Below are 17,941 nucleotides of genomic sequence, written 5' to 3' on the forward strand. Positions count from 1 at the left end.
CGTTTCTGAATGGAAATATTTATATTATGGAAGCCGAAATGTAAGAAAAAAGTCCTATAATTGATAGGGTTTTTTTCTGACAACCTATGCTCGCCTGACGACTTATAAAATATTGCGGCATGCTTGAATTTGCACACCAGCAAGGACTGCTGGTAGAGATTGAATAACAACAGCTCCTAATTATTTTATGTAATTATGTACTATCTTACATCAAACAGAGGCATCTTCTAGGACACTGTTTACATATTTAGGGTTTTAACTAAGGAGTGTGCTATTCACACACTCTAAATTACTTCCCACACACCCCTTACTAATTTTTGTCCGTTGATTTTCTTCAATTCATCCGATCCGACGGCCGAAAATTAGAAGGATGTTGAGAAGTAAAATGGGGTGTGTGGATATCACACCCCTTAACTAATTGTCCGAGAAAACATGTTAAGGAAATTTTTTTAAAAATGAAACCCGTTACAGATTCTTTGTCACTGTTTTTTTTTGTACAATATGTTTTAATGTTGGCATGGTTAATAATTGTAGTCCCAAACAAATCGTTTGGGAATTCGATGTTGCTAGGGTTTATTATTGGGAACTTTAACGAAAAGCACCCGGTACTGTTCACTTTAACGAAAAACCATATTTTTACACTAAAAAGTCAATCCTGGTACTATTCACTTTACCCTTTATTTTGTCCTTATCATTAAAACTCAAAGTTTTCAAGCTCTTTTCATTAGTTTTCCTTTTATTTATTATTTAGGAAAAAACAAGGCAGTGCTAGTTTGTGAATTGAATATTAATTAGTTAGGGTTTATTCCCAAGGCATCAAGAAATTAAGAATTTTTTTTAATTTTTTTGCCTTTGTTCTACTAGAAAGAGAGAAGAATGTCTTCTCTTTGTTTTACAAAAGTTAGGAGGGATGCATGGATGAAGTCAACTAGTTATTTAATTCATAATTTGTTGCAACTTGTAACCCAGCAGCATATATGGAAAAACGAAAATAATAATCGTAAACAAAACAAGAGTTCTAATATAATGTTTACATGAAATCAAACAAGAGTTTTACTAGCTATAATGTTGCAACTTATAACTCATGCTCCATCAACAATCTCAAGTAATTCCACGTAGATTGTATGTGTATATATATATCCCACCATAAATATTTACACAAAATCAAATATTCTTAAATTGAAAATAGATCAAATCTCATGATAATTCATAGTTTTAATTTTTCTGAAAATAAGATGTTTATTTTTCTAAATCTCTCCACGAATGGTTTTTGCTTAAACACTTGTGGAATCGAGCTATATCCGTCTATTCTAATTAAATTCACCTTCAAACACCAAAGTGAAATCTAAAATAACTAAAACACCCTTGAAATTATTTTTCCGAAATAACAAAATAAGTAAATAAAATTCCGGGGTAGGATATCACATATACCATCCTTGTAACTTGTGAGTTGCAATTGAATCAACCCAAAAAATAACCCTACCATTAAGTTAACTGCCAAATCAAGAGATGTACGAGTAAAAAGGTGAAAAATAAGTAGGCCATGTGGCCCTTTTTTTTACACAAAATGGAGGGATGAGGATTCATCTATGGATCGTCTTTGTGAGGATTTCAAGGATCACTTCATTGTGTTCATTTATTGTATATCGTATGATCAGTTTTCGTGGTACTGTTTGTGTTCGATTTTAAATAAAAAAAATTCAAAATGACAGAATGAAATGATCTTTAGAACCCTCACAAACAGAATCTATATAGGATCCTATTCCAAAACGGAGTGTACGGATACGAGTTTTACCCAAGGCACAATCCAAAAGCAGCATTATTGCACAAAGCCAACCAAAGGCATACGAAAGCATTGTAAGTGTGGTGTTTTATTGCGTACAAAAGCGCACCAGAGAGGGGCCATGCAGGGCCCATAACAGTGGGAACTTTTAACCTCCATATATGTGGGCCTAGGGATTAGGCCCGCCCTTGACGGTAAACAGCCTATTTCAGGAAAGATAGCAGACTGACGATATGAAACACAGGGCGCTTTGTTGGGAGATGGCCGTACCCTTTTGGCTTCTTTACTTTCTCGTTTGTTCAATCAATTCATTTTGTCGCGTCATTCATGAGAAATTCTCCCCCCCCGGGGCGCCCCGGCGTGGGGCTCATTAGTTGACATGGAGTATCACAAACCAGAACTTGACACTTATACACATTTCCTACACCAACACACTGTTTTAGAATTAAAAAAAATAAAACATATTGGGATTTGGGCCTTATTAGTCTCTTCTTCCTCTCTCCATTTTTCGGAAAAGGCTTTTTCATCAATCCAACACCAGCCTTCTCTCTTCCCTCTCCTTCGTCGTTGCTATGCACATCGGCAACCAAGCAATCTTTGACCAAAGCGTCATCACCACCTGCATCTGAACGTCCGATACGGCCACCGCCAAGATCACCCACTTGTGGTGTAAAATGATGTTAAACCAACAACGTAAGTATTGAATTGTTTTTGTAGTTAGGATGTTTCTCTTTATCCAGTTGCGTTTCGGGTTTCAACTTTAATCATCTCCTTAATGTAAACTACAACAGTAATATCGCTTGTATTAAATAAAATAATTTTTTTTTGACAAATAGTTTATGCAATTTTAGGTATCTTTTCATAAATAGTAGTAATCAGCACAGACGCTCTACCTATGCAACTAAATTTGTTTTTTATTTTACTATGACTTATCATTAATGAGCGTGGATGACAACAGTAAAGAGTAAAAGAAAAATGAAAAAAGGGAAAAGAAAAGGAGAGGACGGGAGAACATGGGGGAATGCAAAGAGAGGAAGAGAAGGAGAGATGTTGGGTTTTCTTATTTGTTTTTTAATTTTTAAATAGGATATGTTATATTTACATGGCTATGAGGTTATTGTAAAAAATAGTAAAATTTATGTTAGACGTAATGACTAAATTGTCTACGTTTTTGTAATTTTCAATTTTGGTGAGAGGATTAGAATGGTATTTTGTTGGAGTTTTGTTTGATAAACAGAGTTCTATTAATAGATAGTTTAGATATTTGATAAAAAAAATTGAAACTTTTATGAAAAGGACTTGGGCTAAGTTTATTTTAATAAAAAAATCATGCTATAACTTTATTTAATTAAAAAGACTTAAATTTTAATGAAAAACTCTTAAATTTTAATAAAAAAAGACAACAGAACTTAAATCTTAATGAAAAAGACATAATTTTAATATTAAAAAAGTCTAACGTGCGGACCCACACGTTCTCACACAAACTGTTTATGAAACTTAACGGTACTACAATGTTTATGAAATGTACAACCTGTACTCTCCTTCATGCCACCAACTAGGTGATGAAATGTACAACCCGTACTCTAATATCATTTGGCAACTTGCCATTCATGCCACCAACCAGGTGAAGAAGGAACTCATCTTCAGCCACCAACCAGGTGATGAAATGTACAACCCGTACTCTCTTTCATGCCACCAACTAGGTGATGAAATGTACAACCCGTACTTTAATATCATTTGGCAACTTGCCACTCATGCCACCAACTAGGTGAAGAAGGAACTCATCTTCATGCCACCAACCAGGTGATGAAATGTACAACTCGTACTCTCCTTCATGCCACCAACCATGTGATGAAATGTACAACCCGTACTCTAATATCATTTGGCAACTTGCCATTCATGCCACCAACCAGGTGATGAAATGTACAACTCGTACTCTCCTTCATGCCACCAACCAAGTGATGAAATGTACAACCCGTACTCTAATATCATTTGGCAACTTGCCACTCTTGCCACCAACCAGGTGAAGAAGAAACTCATCTTCATGCCACCAACCAGATGATGAAATGTACAACCCGTACTCTCATTCATGCCATCAACCAGATGATGAAATGTACAAACCGTACTCTCCTTTATGCCATTAACCAGGTGATGAAATGTACAACCCGTACTCTAATATTATTTGGCAACTTGCCATTCATGCCACCAACCAAGGGAAGAATGAACTCATCCTCGTGCCACCAACCAGGTGATGAAATGTGATGAAAGGTGATGAAGGAACTCACCTTCGTACCACCAACCAAGTGATGAAAGCAACTCACCATTCATTCCACCTACTAGAAGACGAGTGGTACAACTTGTACATATGAACTCCTAGCATTCACAAATAATAAAAAACCCTCAAGCTTGACAACTTAACTAGGGGAGCACTTATGCCCAACAAGAGTTATAGTCACCAACAAAGTCTTATTACAAGTCAACAACAACTTCAGTGCATGACATACGAAGATCAAGCTATTCAGCCATCTTGCATCTGCTTCAAACATTTCCCCTTTATAACAATGTAAACACTACAACTCGTAGAAAACTTCACACATTCTTGATCAAGACAGTGTGAAGCAAAACCAATTTATAGTGCCAACAAGAGCTTCATCAAAGGAGTTCAACCACAATTCTCAAAAGCTTCACACACTCTTGATCAAGACAGTGTGAAGCAAAACCAATTTATGGTACCAACAAGAGCTTCATCAATGGAGGGCAACCACAATTATCAAAAGCTTCACACACTATTGATAAAGACAATGTGAAGCAAAACCAATTTATGGTGCCAACAAGAGCTTCATTAAAGGAGTTCAACCACAATTCTCAAAAGCTTCACACACTCTTGATCAAGACAGTGTGAAGTAAAACCAATTTATGGTGCTAACAAGAGCTTCATCAATGGAGGGCAACCATAATTCTCAAAAGCTTCACACACTTTTGATCAAGATAGTGTGAAGTAAAACCAATCTATGGTGCCAACAAGAGCTTCATCAAAGGAGTTCAACCACAATTCTCAAAAGCTTCACACACTCTTGATCAAGACAGTGTGAAGCAAAATCAATTTATGGTGCCAACAAGAGCTTCATCAATGGAGGGCAACCATAATTCTCAAAAGCTTCACACAATCTTGATCAAGACAGTGTGAAGCAAAATCAATTTATGGTGCCAACAAAAGCTTTATCAAATGAGTTCAACCATAATTCTCAAAAGCTTCACACACTCTTGATCAAGACAGTGTGAAGCAAAACCAATTTATGGTGCCAACAAAAGCTTCATCAATGGAGGGCAACTACAATTCTCAAACCTTCGAAGCAAATTCAAGACTGTTCGAAGTAAATTCAATTTATATGGTTCATCCAAACCTTCGACTACTACAAAGTGTGGCTTGCATCACAATCTCTTGCTCAACAGTGTGGAAGCAAAATTTATATATGTTGTTTCTCCCACATTTTCAAATTTCTAGTTTCCCCAAAAAAAAAAAAAAAAAGAGGGAAATTCAACAAAGCTTCATCAATGGAGGACAACTACAAAATCTCAAAAGCTTCGCACTATCTTGATCAAGATAGTGTGAAGCAAAATCAATTCACGATACCCAACAAAAGCTTCACCCATAAAAGCTTCACCAACAAAAGCTTCACCCACAAAAGTTTCACCAACAAAAGCTTCAACTCCAAAGCTTCACCTACAAAAGCTTCAACACAAAAGCTTCACCCACAAAAGCTTCACCAATAAAAGCTTCATCAATGGAGGACAACTACAAATTCTCAAAAGCTTCACACTATCTTGATCAAGATAGTGTGAAGCAAAATCAATTCATGGTACCCAACAAAAGTTTCAACTCCAAAGCTTCAACTCCAAAGCTTCACCTACAAAAGTTTCAACACAAAAGCTTCACCCACAAAAGCTTCACCCACAAAAGCTTCACCCACAAAAGCTTCACCAACAAAGCTTTATCAATGGAAGACAACTACAAATTTTCAAAAGCTTCACACTATCTTGATCAAGATAGTGTGAAGCAAAATCAATTCATGGTACCCAACAAAAGCTTCAACTCCAAAGCTTCACCTACAAAGCTTCAACTCCAAAGCTTCACAGCTTCAACACAAAACCTTCACCCACAAAAGCTTCAACACAAAACCTTCACCCACAAAACCTTCACCCACAAAACCTTCACGGACAAAAGCTTGACCCACAAAAGCTTCACCTACAAAAGTTTCCCACAAAAGCTTGACCCACAAAAGCTTGACCCACAAAAGCTTGACCCACAAAAGCTTCCCACAAAAGCTTCCCACAAAAGCTTGACCCACAAAAGCTTCACCTACAAAAGCTTGACCCACAAAAGCTTCACCTACAAAAGCTTGACCCACAAAAGCTTCACCCACAAAAGCTTCACCTACAAAGCTTCAACACTAAAACTTCACCTACAAAAGCTTCACACTATCTTGATCAAGATAGTGTGAAGCAAAATCAATTCATGGTGCCCAATAAAGCTTCAACCTCAAAGCTTCAACCTCAAAGCTTTACCTACAAAACTTAAAAATATATATATTTTTTCGAAAATTCAAAAATTCGAAAAAAAAAATTTTGAAAATTCGAAAAAAAGCTTAGACCTCCTCTTCTTTGGGCCTAACAACTTTCATAACAAATATATATGAAGAGGGAGTTTTGGGCTACCTCTTAGAAAGGAAATGCCTCACTCGTCAACTTCATCGACCGGAGACTTGGGGGACACCTACCATATGCTACTGCACCTTGATACTCAGAAGTCTCATTACCACTCAGTAACTTGGATTTTTCAAGTCTCCAACCGAGAAGTTTTCCTCACTCGGGAAATTAAGGGAGCACTACCTCAACATACATGCTTCACTCTCAAAGATTCAACATACAAGCTTCAACAAAAGAAAAAAATTCAAAGAACTTAGTGAAGAATGCCTTGGTGTATTTAACACAATACGTTGAAATGAAGCAAAGCTTGTTTATTGATATCTCCGATAAGTTACAAATATATACATATACATGAATCAAAATAAACAAACAAGAGGGTGCCTTCACAAAGGTTGCTCATGAGAAGTCTCAGTAGTCGGGAGAGCCCCAGAAAGAGTAGGCACCGGAGGGTGATCATTTAGAGCCTCAATATTGGGTAAAACCCCAGAAGAAGGAGGCACCGAAGGTTGATCATTCGGAGCTTCATTACGCGATACAGCCCCAGAAGACGAAGGCAATAAAGGCCTTTAGAACAAACCCACAAACCTCTGATGATCAAGCAAAATCTGACCATCAAATTCCTGCAGCTAGTCAAGCTTTCTCTTCATGTTTGTAGTATAGTCATGTGCGAGCATGTGCAACTGTTTATTCTTATGCTTGAGCCCTCTGATCTCCTGTTTGAGACTTATCACTTCAACCGCCAATGATTTAACTTGGCGGGTTCGAGCAAATTGGCGTTGGGCCATATTAGACACAGAACCTGCACACTGAACACTGAGAGCCAGAGAATCCTTAACAACCAACTTATCAGACCGTTTGGAAAGTAATATGTTATCTTTGGGAGTGAGAAGGTTTTTGGCTACCACCACAGCGGTTATATCATTTTTCATCACAGAGTCCCCAACGGTAAGATGACCAGTAGAGGATAAGAAGGATGTGTGCCATATGTTATCTTGAGAAGGCATGGCTGCCTCTTCACCAAAGTTCAAGTCAAAACGACGGTCTGATGGGCCAGACATTCTCAGAAATGATGAAGGAGAAATGAGGTGCAATAAATCTCTGAAGTAAAGGGAAAATTCCTACAAGCAATAACTCTCTGAATGTACTTCTCGCACACAATTGGCGCCCTTATAAAAGAAATGGCAACATGGTCGTTGGTTCAAAAATCGAAGAGGCACCACTTTCCACATTCCGAAGAGGCACCACTTTCCACACGCAACATCAGTTCCTCGGGTACCACAGATAACTTTACCAAAGATCTCTGACATAGTTTAGACACATAAATTTTGAAGGTCTAGCTACCCTACTATTACCCACAAGGGTAAAGGAACAACACCACTGCTTGATAACTAGAAAGTCCCAATGTGTGTCAACCTCCGTGCTCCGTGGCAAGGCAGACTGGGAAAAATGCCTAACCTTTACTTCGAATCTCGAGAGTCAGTCTCCCAACATGATTACTTTTTCAAAAATCGAAGAGACACTGCTCTCCGAATCTCAAGAGTCAGCCCAATAGGATTGCTTTCTCAAAAATCGAAGAGGCACCGCTCTCCGAATCTCGAGAGTCAAACTCTCAACAGGATTACGTGCTCAAAAATCGAAAAGGCACCGCCATCCGAATCTCGAGAGCCAGACTCCCAACAGGATTACTTTCTCAAAAATTGAAGAGACGCTGCTCTCCAAATCTCGAGAGCCAGATTCTCAACAAGATTGCTTTCTCAAAAATTGAAGAGGCACAGTTATCTGAATCTCGAGAGCTAGATCCCCAACAAGATTGCTTGTTCGAAAATCGAAGAAGCATCGCTCTCCGAACTTCGAGAGCTAGATTTCCTTGGATAAAGCTTATCTGCAATCTTCACACGCAACATCAGATACCACATACCACTTTTTCAAAGTGCTCTGACAAAGTTAAAACACATGAAGCTTGCAGCTCCCACTACATTGATATGACCAAGAAAGGTAAAGGAATAACACTACTACTTTTTGTTAGGGAGACTCCTATATATGTCGACCTTCATCCTCCATAGCCAGTCAAACCTGCAAATAAAAAAAATGCTCAACTTTTCTTCACATCCGAGATGGCACTCTCAGCAGAGTCTCTCGAAATACTCAGCTTATTTTCCTCCCGATAATACCTCTGCAAACAAGCCATACCAGAGCAAGAGTATCTCATATCATCAGGGTTAAAAGCAAGAATATCCCATATCATGCTTTTTCCCTGTTTTTTCCTTTGGCCTTGTTCTTACCTGCAAGACAAAGAGAAAGAGAGCAATCAGTCAACACTTGGAATTAAGCTTCTAGTCAGGAACTGACTGCCTGGAACCCCTTGCCTGATTACTTACCTGGCATTGCTCTCGAGTACTCATCTTCAACATCTTATGCTTACAAAGAAGATACCACATCTGCCTGAGGAACAGATAGGGCAAGTGAGAAGGATACAAGGAAGCATGTGGAGACAAGCGTAACAGAACACGTGCCGACACATCCACTACTTTGTCAACAGCAAAAGTATCCCATATCATCAGGGTCGAACATACTCTAGATTTGATGGACTTGTTTTGACCCTCAAATTCTTAAGTCGACCTTATATTCTGAAGGAAACTAGAAAATCCTCCAGCCCAGTTCAAGAATAAGCATGTGGAAAGTTAATTCTTAAAAAACAAAAGTATCTCATATCATCTCTTATCCATTTGCTTCTCCTTATCCTTGTTGCTGTTTACGACACAAGGAGAAGGAGAACAATCAACCGGAAGCCGAAGTCGAACCTCTGATCCAAGTTGCTTGCTTGGAAGTCTGATTGCTTACCTTGTCTGTTACCTCCTTCAGCAAATCTCCTAGCTCGGCGACTTGGGGGACTCCTACTATAGGGTTTGTATCGCACTTGACCAAGCTCGAAACTACAAGTAAGCTTCAAGTGAAATTGATACATTACCTTGTGCATCTTCATCGGTTAAAGATACCACCCCTGGATGGAGGAAAAGTACTTCCAGAGAAGATGCCACATCTACATATGAGACTGATAAGGCAAGTGAAAATGATATCACACTTCGATACTTAGAAGTTTCGTGATTACTCAATGGCTTGGATCTTGCAATTCCCCAACCGAGGAGCTTCCCTCACTCGGGAATTTAGGGGAGCACTGTTTGTACCATACTTGACCAATCCCGAAACTACTGAGCACCGGTCAACGTTATACCGTCAATGACCCAGAAGAATTTTCCTTCAACCAGGAGGCCAATCACAACACGACACGTGTTGACATCAGAAGACAATCATAGCGCGACACGTGTCAACATCAGAAGCCAATCACAACACGACACGTGTCAATGTCAGAATGAAACTAGAAACTCTCTTCTATAAATAAAGATCATTCTCTCACAATATTTCCTAATGTCATTTGTACTAAATCATTCACTTGTACTCACTAAAAGAGAGCTTGAACCTATGTACTTATGTAAACCCTTCACAATTAATGAGAACTCCTCTACTCCGTGGACGTAGCCAATCTGGGTGAACCACGTACATCTTGTGTTTGCTTCCCTATCTCTATCCATTTACATACTTATCCATACTAGTGATCGGAGCAATCTAGCGAAGGTCACAAACTTAACACTTTCTGTTGTACCAAAGTCCTCACTGATTTTGTGCATCAACAAAGTTCAATTTCAACTCATGTTGCTTTTGATTTATTATATTGTGATATTTTTTTTTGCTTCAAAAAAAAATCACATGCACGTAAAATTCTCATGCACTCGGAGTCTAGATCCTTTCTTATAGTTGTGGATGATTTTTATTAGATGCACGTGGATATTTCTTATGCAATTTAAATTTGAAACTCAACACATTTTGAAAACCTTTATATCCATTGTCCACACACAATTTCATCCCAACATTAAAGCAATCAAGGTTGATATATTTGCAGTGGTTCGTGAAGGAGATTTGGATTCGGTGTCTACTTTCTCGGATCAAAGTTTAGCTTCCTTTGAGGATGTGAAGACGGTGGCGCACTGTTTGGTTTATACTGCTTGAGATTAGGGTTGTTTTTTTATTTGTTTTTATTGCCTTCAGACCTAAATTTGTGTGGACCTCTTGTTGTATCTTGGGTTGCATCTCTCTTTTTGCTTGAGCCTTTTGCTTTATCTGTTGTTGTTTAGCAGGCTCTTTTAAGGCCTTGTACTAGTTTTTAATGGAAGTAATCTTGGTTGACCAAAAAATAAAAAAAAAATCAAATCAAATTTCCATACATTTAATTACACAAAAACTTAATGAAAAACTAAAGTTGTATGACACAAACAAGGATAATACTTGCGTACTTATTAGTGAGTACCTTATATATTTACTTTTTTATTTGGCCAAATCAAAATATATCATATGTTCCTTATCTTTTAAAGCTAAGAAAAATTAATTAACATGTCTATAATTTTTTTAAATAATAAAACATATGTTAGGATTCATTTGGCCAAAATAAAAAACAAAGTATATAGGCTACTAAGTGCCTAAGTGTTATATAAAAAATAAAAAAACACGAGCTAGCTAGCATATATATAGCTGCTCCGTAACCCTCGCTTATCTTTTGCAATATATGCATTCCAAGTTGGAAAAACCTAGCTAATTGCTGTTGTACAAATGAAGCTCCCTGGCTAGAGACGCAGTTTCCATATATTATATATATCAAATCCATTTCTGTGAGGTAGCTAGGTATGCAGCTTTTTTTCTGCAAATTAAAGCTACCTTCTTTATTCTTTACAAAAAGCTGCATTATATATGCGTGTGTGTGTACTCTTTGGGGACCATGTGGGAAAAGCGGAAAAGATAAGAATTACTGGTTTAGAGCCCTCAAGATACATGTAGCATGGCAGTGGGGATTTACTTTATACTAAGATGAACGAAACAAAATGATTTGTATTTATGCAATATATAACTGAATATATAAGACAATTGTACTGCTTTCCCTATTGAGACGGCATATCAGCACGCGTGCATCCCCCACTGGAAAAATTTTCCCATGCTAAAACTTCACCTATATTTTTATGTTTTTGTTTCTTCCACAAAGTAATATCTTATAAAGTATTCCAATTTGCAGAACAGAAATTCAAACTCGGATGTAAAGGGGTGAACACACTACATATCCGACTTAACTAGCCTCAAACACATGCTGCATGTTTATTTTGCACTTAGGGTTTTAAAATTTCGATCTCAAACTTGTTTGAATGTGGCACAAAATTAAACTACTCCATCTTGATGAATAAAGATAACTGTAGAATTTTTCAGGTCGATGGGCCAAGGGCCCACTCCAACAACACCGATACTATCCCCACTTAACCACTTGCACAATCCTCAGGTGTGAGATTTTATCATAAAAGGCATCGGTGTTAGTTAGAATGAGGTAATTCTATTTAAAGTGCTTTCTCTTCCCTTTTGGCCGATCTGGGACAATGGGTGTTCCAACACTCCCCCGCATGTGAGACCCCATTTTGTGGGTCACACGTGGAGATCCACACATCGGCAACCACGTGGAGCCAAGTCGGAGCTCACCCAGGACGCGGGGCCAAATGGGAACCCACCCAATCACGTGGCAACTTTGGCCTATGTGGAGCCATGTTGGGACTCACCCATTGCGCACCCACCCAATCACGTGGCAATACAAGCCCATCCATTGGCTTTGATACCATGTATAGTTTTTCAGGTCAATGGTCAAGTCAATAGGCCGAGGGCCTACTCCAACAACATCGATACTATCCCCACTTAACCACCTGCACAATCCTCAGGTATGGAGTTTTATCACAAAAGGCCTTGGTGTTAGTTAGAGTGGAGTAATTCTATTTAAAGTGCTTTCTCTCTTCCCTCTTGGCCGATGTGGGACAATGGGTGTTCCAACACCCACAAGTATCCGACCTAAAAAAAAAACAGATAACCCACAAGTAAGAAGCTCTGAACTTTTTACTTCAATGGAAATATAGTGGAAGGGTAGGACCTTTCAAATTAATCCAAGTGTGATAAAGGAACTAGGAAAAGTAGTGACAAACATGAAGTTTTTGTTTCAATTAATTAGTGGCCAGAGCGCGTGCAAGAGACCATACTAGTTAGTGAAGGGAGATGTATAGGGTGAGGTTGCAATTTCAGTGACATGAAATACAGGCAAGTGGTATCATCTCTTTGGGCCTTGAGCCCTCATAACATGTACCAGGAAAAATGAAAAAGAAAGGCAAAGCCCAAGTATGTAGAGGCCCAAGATAACTGGGTTAATTCTGTACTACGGGTTGCATGTTTTATCATGCACCCGTAGTTTTTTGTGCACAAGATGACATGGTTGTTTAAGTCCAGAGGCCCTGATTTTTTTTTATTTTTTGGAGAAATTAGGTTCTTATCTTTTCTTTTGCTACTCCATTAATTAAAATTATATTCCTTTTCAAATTTTGATCAAGGTCCCAGGGTATTAATAACATCATTAATTATTTTAATAATAAAATATTTTTTTTATTTCTAAATATATTCATTTAATGTTAAAAATGTTACAATTAGTATATTTATATTTATGACTAAAATTTTTATCAATATTTATAGCTTTAGTATGTACCCATTTTTAATTTGTAATTTTTTTTTTAATTTGTACCAATTTTCTTTTCAATTTTAATTTGTACCCATATATTAATTTCTTTTTGTGCCCATATTTTTTAAAGTTTATTTGTATTTGTACCCATATATTTTTTTTATTTGTACTTTTTATTTTGCTAAATGTACCCATGCTAATTATAACTACCCATTCATGTAAAACTTTTTAATCTTAAAATGTACTCATTCTTAAATATACCAATTTGTTAAATGTAAAATGTACCCTTTTTTATATATAAAATCTATTCAATTTTTTTCTAATCAATTTTTAAACTTATATGGGTACATTCTTTTTTCTTTGATTTTAAAATGTATCAATGTCAAGTTTAATCGAAGAGATTTACTAATGTTATTAAGCCTAATATCTTTTTTCTTTTTTTTTTGTGATTTTGAAGAATGTACCCATGTTTTGATACAATAATTTTTTTAGTTAATTTTTTATGAATGTACCCATGTACACACACACACACACACACACACACACACACGCCCACACACCCACACCCACACAATAGTATATTTATATTTTAATATTTTTAATCCCATAAAATTATGGTTTTTTATATTTAAAATCTCATTTATATAAACAACTAAAATTTCTAATTTTTAATTTAAAAAATATAGTAACGTACATAAAAATAAATTATCACATTAATTTCAAGGACCTCGATCAAAAATTAAAAATCAACAAGGTTTCAATAAAAAAATATTCATAGCTAAGGACCGCATCCAAAGTCTTTTTTTTTTAATTTAAAAAAAAACAGATTTTAAACTATATATATAATCTTACTAAATGGTTCTCAATCTTACATGGGTCATATTCAAAATATACACCTTCTTAATAAAAACAATGTGGTAAAAAATTATAATTAAATAATACAGTAGTAGTTTAATTAGTTTAAGAGTGCTACTAAGCCCACTCCAATGTCTTATTTCTCCACCCACTTTGAAATGATAATTTGATTGATAACTTTATGCTTGCATAAAATGACCTTCAAAGACCTAAAGACCAACCAATCATGTCTTACCACATCATTAGTTATACTGACAAAAAACCTAAAATATCATAAATGAGAAAAAGAAAAAGGAAAAAACCTAAAAAACGATCTTATTTGGTATTTTGGAACAATTTGGATACCTGCCATATATTGAATTTGGAGGAATCTGATTTGGGGTTATTGGTAGTGACGGTTCTGAAATTATGGGGCTGCTGTCTGCTGGCAATATTTCATATTTGGAGGTTCATGATAATCAAAATAATATCTGAATAGACAACCTATGATTTACCAGAAAAGCAGCTCGCCTTTTTTTGCGAGAGATTTCCTTTGAGTAAGAAATAGTTGAATTCTGGCTTTAGCAAAGAAGACCTTAATGTTGTGAAGGTGGTCTTAAAGACCGCGCTTGCAAGTGCCGAGGAGAAAGTAGGAATGGGTGTTCAAAAGCTTTCACTGCTGAGTTTGCTGCAACATTAATATTCCTTTGCCACCAGCAAGAGCTTCTTCTGATGGGTCTTTCCATTTGTCAACTACCCAAGCAAAACGGCAGTCGAACAAAAGGCGTTTGGAGGGGAATTTGGCGACGTTGTAAGACTGTAACGGAGAGTGAGGAAGCAGCTGAGGACTCCATTATCTACCTCTACCACTCTCTGTTTAATGATATATTTTTTTAATTATAATAATTCTTTTAAAGCAAAGGAAAAATTGAAGAATAAATATATAGGGTCATTTTGGGAATAATGGTGGGTAGGAAAATAGTTTTTATGTTTTTTCACTTTTTATGGTAGGTTAGGTGTAAATATAAGGTGGGTGGGAAAATAAGACACTGGGTGGGCATATCACCGCTCTAATTTAAACAACACATAGTAGTTGAAGTGGAAGTGTTGTACCATAATTGGAGATGAAAGATATAGCCCTGCACTATTCCTTAAAAATTATATTTTTAGTGTGCTATATTTAAAAGAGTTGGCTAAATATGGCCAAACAGATGCTTAGAAGGTTAGAAGTGTTTCTAGCACAATTGCTATACGATTATAGTAAACAAGCCAAGTTTATCCCCATTTTTAAATGGTGTCACTACAGCCACGTCATGCTATAAGAATATAGTAAACAAGCCAAGTTTATGATCAACATTCACCAATAAATCTTGAAATAGAAGATTGCACAGGCTGTATGTGATCTCATGCACTCCACACCTTGCAACAGCAAACTATTATTTTACATATATAATTATCAATCTTATTCGTGAATGGAATTACTATGATCGTGCTGATTGAAGAAGAAATCAAAGACTAATTTAACATGACCCCACCACGAAATGGCAAAATCTGCACACCTAAGCCCTTTGATGTTGCTCGATACCAATTTTGTATGCAAGTTGATGAACCTTTTTCCCATTGTGTTTTTGCAACTTTGCATTCAAGTTCAAAGGGGAAAATAATACCACATCGAAGGCTGACAGCGTGACAGAAGCAGCTTTGTTTTCGTGCCCCATGAAAACTAGGGTTTAGCTAGGCGCAACCGGCACGCAGGGTTTTGCTTTTGCTTAGGGTTTGGAGGGCTTTCGATGGCTGCTTTGAAGCTACAAATTCAATTGGGAAAGGAAAGTGACTTGAAGATTGAATTTCAATCGTGGGATTGGATTGGACTGTGATGCAGGCAATGACTTCATCTACGACAGAGACAATGGAGTGATTACTGTGATGAAGCAAGCAATATGCATATACAACATTAGAGGTATACATGGTTGACGACTATAATAAATAAAAAATAATTTCTTAAGATATACATGACCGGTCCAAAAATTCTATTTGAGTTTTTTACTTTGAGTATTCCAATAGTCTGATTTCCCATTGGTAAATTGACTTTGGATTAACGATTGATTTGCAGCTGATCTAGCCTAAGCTTCCTATATCATATGATAGCAAAAGAGTTTCTTATTATCATTAGTGGGATAAACTTTACTTGGCCTGTTTTCCAAATCAACTCGTATAAGGCAAACAGATTGTTAGGCTGTCAATTTTAGAGTTATAATCTAGCAAAACTTTTGACTCTCATACTCATAAATGTTGTATTCTCTATGGATATATACAATGTCGAAAATGACAGATTATTGAAGTATAACATGTCAAAGATTGGACAACCCAAACGTATTTAGACAGAGATTTGGATTGGGTTTAACTTTTTGTTTGATGAAGAAAGAATAATTTGGCGTAGACAGCCAGCTAAACACCCAATCAAATGATTCTTATAATATTCATAAATATATGTGGCGCCTGCTGAATCAATCAAACAAATGCTTTCCTTAGAAATCAAATTTGATCAAACACATAAAAATATCGTAATTAGATGAAGACAGCAACACAAAACCAACAGCTAAGAAAAAACTGGTGCTGATTATGGCCATTAATATTAGAACAAAAATTAAAACGTTTTAATTACAAAGCAGACCAATAATTAATCTTGTTCGGAAAGCTCCAAGAAATCACTTATCTTGTTCAGAAAGTTCTTAACCAAACCAAACCCTAGTAAAATAATAATTAACGAACTTAGTAAAATAAACCATAATTACGAAATTTGGTAAGATGTTGATCAAAAGATGATAATGGTGTGAGTTTGGATAGAGCTTTCAAGGTCGTCGTGCGGGTTTGCGTTGAAGTCTCTTGGCTTAAAGAGCTGGACTCCAGATTCCATATCCCATTTACGCCACGTCACAATTTCATATCCCATTCCCCACACACCCTCTTAAATTAAAACCCTCACCTCCTTCAACCCAAACCAAACCTGAAACTTCCCTAAAAGACAAACACACACACACACAAACAAAAGAAGATTTTATTAGCCTTTGTTTTGCTCCCTTTCGGAAAGAAAAACTGCAAAAGTAAATGGAGGGTTTGATTCCTTTTGTGTACAAGGCCATAGTAGAATACAAGAATGGAAGACAAGGAGGTGGTCATCATGTGTTAAACTCGTGGCTCTGTGAGTCGCCTTCTGTTTCCTATATTCGGTTACCGTCAGGCGACTCGGACCGCTTCGAATCATCGGATTTTCAGCTGTTTTCTGGGACTTCACCAGCTTCTTCAGCTGTCCAAATGATTTCATCTGGAGTTCAGTCCCCATTTCGTCACCGAGTTGCTAGTAACTAATGGAATGAAATATGAAAGTATGAAGTGATTAGTACGTACGTGGCATGCCTGACTGAAGAAAGCTGAAGGTGTGCAAAGTTGTCAAACTATATGGTGGTGGTTAGCTGCTCGGTTAAGTGGAATTTGCGTATGATTAATCTTTATTTTCGTTTAGTCTTTTCTTATTTTCTTGTTTTTATGGTTTAATTTAGTTTGAACTTCGAAGCAGATAAGCGTATGAAAACCAAAGGGAATATACACTGTTTGCTTTGTTGTTGTTGTTAAGATTTGTGTCAAAAAATGGCTCAAATTTCAAATGTAAATGGTGATTTGTAATGTTTAAGAAAAGTTAAGTGTTTCCGGCCAAACGGCCATATTATGGATTGGTTTGAGATTGCTTAAATATTTTTCAAAGCAACTTCCTGAAAAAAATGGGGCACTATCTCAAAGCAAAGTCTAAACACCATATATGACTCTAGTTTCTAGCGAAAAACAGTATGTTTTCTCTCAAGAAGTGTTAGTAAGAAGTGATAGGGAAAAGGCAAATAACGCAACATTTAAATTAGAACAGTTGTGTCAAACGCAAACAACATTTGTAAAACCCCTCCCCAAATTCTTTGTAATTTTGTACCAAATATTGATGAAATGACAATTTTACCCCCGGAATCCTACCCTATTTGGAT

This window comes from Malus sylvestris, chromosome 12 (genome assembly GCF_916048215.2).
Source record: "Malus sylvestris chromosome 12, drMalSylv7.2, whole genome shotgun sequence".
NCBI classification, from domain to species: Eukaryota; Viridiplantae; Streptophyta; class Magnoliopsida; order Rosales; family Rosaceae; genus Malus; species Malus sylvestris.